Genomic DNA, 4661 nt, shown 5'->3' on the forward strand with positions numbered 1-4661 from the left:
ATTTTAATAAAGTCTCGAAGCACATTGTCAACTTGCTTTTCAGAAAGATTGCACTAACTCGTGCTGCCTGCCCGCTCCACGCCGCCCGCTCCCGCCCTCCTCCCTCCGCAACCTGCGGGCGGCGGCGGCCGGTGCTCGCGGGCCCGGGGCTAGCGCTGCGGGGAGACCGTGGCCCCGAGTGGGGTGGCGGGGATGGTCGCTGACCCGGAAGAAGCTTGGCTGGCCCAAAGGAGGGGAGGATTAATGACAAAGACGGCCCCGCTTTTTCCCATTCAATCCCGCTCTCCGAGGCGCGCCTCGTCTGAAAGGCGGCTGGGTGGCGGGGTGGAGGTGTAGGGGGAAGGGGAGTGCGTGTGTGTGTGTGTGTGTGTAGGGGTGGGGGCGGCGGCGACGAAATGCGTGCAGAAATAGATTTCTTAACTACAAGAAAAGGTGCGGCGGGGAACAAGGGGCGCAGGCGCAAGCCGTAGCTTTTAGTTCTTTGCAGTAAGGTGTTAATATTTTTAAGGGGGCAGGGCCTCCTTTTTGTGGATCCAGGTTGTCGCTGAGGTGTGTCTCGGTGTGTGTGGCCGTTGGGGCGTCCAGAACGCCGCGTGCTGTACAGCGTGTGGGGCGCCGTATTCTGGGAGCCTGTGTGTGCGTGCGCTGTGTATGCGCAGCTGTGCAGAATGAATCACAGACATCAGAGATGGAGAGCACCTGTTACTGTGGGTCATCGGCTTGGCGTGTGTCCGGTCTAGTTTCCATTTACAGGACAGTTCTGTGCCCTTCCTCAGGAGGTCCCATTCCTTTCTTCTTTTGGTCAATTCTGAGTGTCAGCTGTCTACTGGGAATTTGCTAAGGCTAAGAGGCAAAGATAGGCAAGTCACTCCCCTGACCTCAAGAAATTCCCAGTCTACAGGCAAAGATACACCACCAACCGGGAGAGTCTCTGGACCAGGTACAGATGGTGTCTGTCACTGGGGAGGAACGAAAAGTGCTGTGCAGCCCTGAGGAGGGGAGGGAGAGGTAGCTTTTTGAGTAGTGGTAGATCAGGAGGCTTTATGGAGGAAATAGCATTTGAGGACCTTGAAGCCTGAGTAGGATTTGGCATGAGGAAATAGAAGGAAGTGGCATAGCCGGAGTGAGGAAATCCAGCGGAAGTCCTGATGTTTGAAATCTCAGGTGCATTTAGGGCATAGTGGTTTGATTTTATGGCCTAATGAGAAGTAGTAGGAAATGATTGGGTTGCATTATGGGGGCTTTTGGATGAAGAATTTCGATCTGATTTTGGAGGCAATGGAGAAGCCTGACATATTTTTTAGTGCCCTCCCCTCCTTAATGTTAAGAAAAAAATAAAAAAGATTCTAGAGCACCGGTTGTCAGAGTGCTGTTCACAGACCTGCAGTGTCAGCATCACCTGGGAAACAGTTAGAAATGCAAATCCTAGGATCCTACTCCAGACCTACGGAAATCAAACTCTGGGGGTGGGTCTCAGTTAACCAGTATATTGGTTCAGATATGCTGCTTTAAAACCTTGCTATTCAAAGTGCAGACCTTGGGCCAATATCATCCGCATCACAGGAGAACATATCAGAAATGCAGAATCTGAAAATCCCATACCTACTAACCCAGAAGCTGCATTTTAACGAGCGTACTGAGTGATTTGTTTACCTATTAAAGTGTGAGAAACACTGCTCTAGAGACTTTGGAAAATACAGTAAAGTATAAAGAACCCCCCAGTCTATACCCAGTTGTATTCTTTGTTAATATTTTGATGTAATTCCTACCAGTTGTTTTCTAGGTATCTATATTTGTAAAAAGTGCTCTTTTAGCAAACATGAGTAGTATGGAACAATATACACAATTCATTTACTGTTTTGTTGTTGTTGTTTTCTTTTCTTTCTTTGTTTCTTTTTTTTTTTTTTTTTTTGAGTCAGGGTCTTTCTCTGTCACCCAGGCTGGAGTGCAGTGGCATGATAATTGCTCACTGCAGCCTCAAACTCCTGGGCTCAAGGGATCCTCTCAACTCTTACCTTATCCTCGTGAGGAGTTGCAACTATAGGTACACACCACCACCCCTGGTAGTTTTTTTTTTTTTTTTTTTTGTAGAGACAGGGTCATGCGATGTTCCCCAGGCTTGCTTCCTGGGCTTTTTACTTTACATTATATGTAATTAAATATTCTTTTAAAACCTCATTTTTAATATTCTGTACAATATTCCATTGTAAGTGGCCAGGTGCAGTGGCTCATGCCTGTAATCTCAGCACTTTGGGAGGCGGAGGTGGGCAGCTCACCTGAGACTAGAAGTTCAAGACCAGCCTGGCTAACATGGTGAAACCCCATCTCTACTAAAAATACAAAAACCAGCCGGGCGTGGTAGTGGGTGCCTGTAATCCCAGATACTTGGGAGACTGAGCAGGAGAACCGCTTGAACCTGGGAAGCAGAGGTTGCAGTGAGCCCAGATTGTGCCATTGCACTCTAGCCTGGGTCACAGTGGGAGACTCCATCTCAAAAAAAAAAAAAAAAAATTCCATTGTAAGTGTACCGTAGTGTACCTAAGCATTCTTCTATAGTCAGGCAGATTTTGCTATTATAAATAACACTGAGATAAAAATAATAGATACCACCTCCATATAGGATTTACATTGTGCCAGGCATTGGGTTAAGCACTTAACATATAATAATCCACTGAATCTTCATAATAACTTAGTGAAATCAGTGCTATTGTTGTCCTCATTTTAGACACCAAGACACAGAGTCTTGCCTGAGATAACACTGCTAATGAGTAGTGGAGCTGGGACTTAAACCCAAGAAATCTGGCTCCAGAATCTATGCTCTTAACTATCTTTATACTTAAATTTTTGTCCAAATTTATTTTTTCTTCAGTGATGGGTACACTAAAATCTCAGAATTCACCACTATACAATTCATGTAACAAAAAACTACTTGTACCCCAAAAGCGATTGAAATAAAAAAATACTAAAAATGTAAAAAAGCATCTCAGTGCTTCTCAAACTTTAATGTGTATATGAATTGCTTGGAGACCTTATTAAAATGCAGTTTTCTGACTGTTAATTTAGGCTGGGGCCCAAGATTATGTTTTTTTTTTTTTTTTTTTTTTTTTCTTATTTTGAGACAGAGTCTCACTCTGTCACCCAAGCTGGAGTGCAATGGCATGATCTCAGCTCACTGCAACCTCTGCCTTCCGGGTTCAAGCGATTCTCCTGCCTCAGCCTCCCGAGTAGCTGGGACTACAGGCATGTGCCACCATGCTCAGCTAATTTTTTTGTATTTTTAGTAGAGACGGGGTTCCACTGTGTCTTGATCTCCTGACCTCGTGATCCGCCTACCTCGGCCTCCCAAAGTGCTGGGATTATAGGCGTGAGCCACCGCGTCCCGCCCCAAGATTATGTTTCTAACAAGCTGTCAGGTGCTGCTGATATTGTTGGTCCATGGACCACATTTTGAAGAGCAAGTGTTTAGAGGGAAGGGAGTGTAGGATACAGTAAATTCCTCTTCAAAGTTTAGCCTGTTAACTCCCTTTAAAATTCAAGAGGGAGAAAAATTGTTAAGTACAATGAGCTCTGAGTTCCTCTTCAAAGAACCAATATGTCAGTATGTTTAGCTTCCCTGTTCTTTGTTTTCCATTTTAAAGTTTAACTTCCTTGTTCTTTGTGCCTCTTTGACCCTAGTTTCAGTAAAGAACCCCCTCCTAGCCTCTGTCACCTCTTTTGTCTGTAGTCATCCTTAGTCACCTGTTCTGTCCTTAGTCATTCTTAGTCACCTGTTCTGTAACCATCCTTCCCAACCTACCAGCAGAAACTACTCACCCTGCCACTCTGGCTTGTACCCTCACTCTCTTTAAAACAGGCAATTGGAATTAGCTTAGACTGTGTTCTTGCCATTGCTCCATCCATGAGACGCATCCTTCTATAGAATTAAGTTGCCTTGCTGAGAAAACTTTTGCCTGAGTGCTATTTTCACTTGGTGGCACCGAGCATTTACTTCCAACAGGAGGCTCAATACCTTCCCTTCTTTCCTAATCTTCACCTTTTCCCAGAGAGGGGTTGTTTACAGATTGACCAGATTCTAGAGAATCTATTGATCCATGTTTAACATGAACAGAGTTATGAACCTCCATTCAGCTTTCTCTTAATGCAGCAGGAATAGGTAAGCTGAATCAGAGCCTTCCCTTGGGATCTGGCCATATTTTCTCTTCCTCAAATGCATATCTTGTTTAATATGGCAGGAAAGAAAGTGAGATCTTGGTATGTCACAGGGAGACGAAGGCCCTTGTGGGCCTTTAGTATAGGCTGCTTGCTCTAACTTTGTTTTTTTGTTTTGTTTTTTTTTGGAGACCGTGTCTTACTCTGTTGCCCAGGCTGGAGTGTAGTGGCGTGATCTCGGCTCACTGCAAGCTCGGCCTCCCCTGTTCAAGCAATTCTTGAGCCTCAGCCTCCCGAGTAGCTGGGACTACAGGCACATGCCACCACACCCAGCTAATTTTTGTATTTTAGTAGAGAGGGACTTTCACTATGTTGGCCAGGCTGGTCTCAAACTCCTGACCTCAAGTGATCCGCCCACCTCAGACTCCCAAAGTGTTGGGACTACAGGCGTGAGCCACCGTGCCTGGCCTCTAACTTTGTTTTTGAAAGAGTTCTTTTTTTTTTTTTTTTTT

At 45.3% G+C, this 4661-nt stretch overlaps 1 long non-coding RNA gene across 1 annotated transcript in view; it reads left to right on the forward strand.

Moving 5' to 3' along the window:
* The first annotated feature begins 653 nt into the window (after positions 1-653).
* LOC105541872 overlaps positions 654-4661 on the forward strand; it is a 39138-nt gene continuing 35130 nt past the window's right edge. The window contains exon 1 of the long non-coding RNA XR_001006391.1: positions 654-940. This is a non-coding gene — a long non-coding RNA (uncharacterized LOC105541872). The remainder of the gene's footprint in view (positions 941-4661) is intronic.

This window comes from Mandrillus leucophaeus, unplaced genomic scaffold (assembly GCF_000951045.1).
Source record: "Mandrillus leucophaeus isolate KB7577 unplaced genomic scaffold, Mleu.le_1.0 Scaffold246, whole genome shotgun sequence".
NCBI classification, from domain to species: domain Eukaryota; kingdom Metazoa; phylum Chordata; class Mammalia; order Primates; family Cercopithecidae; genus Mandrillus; species Mandrillus leucophaeus.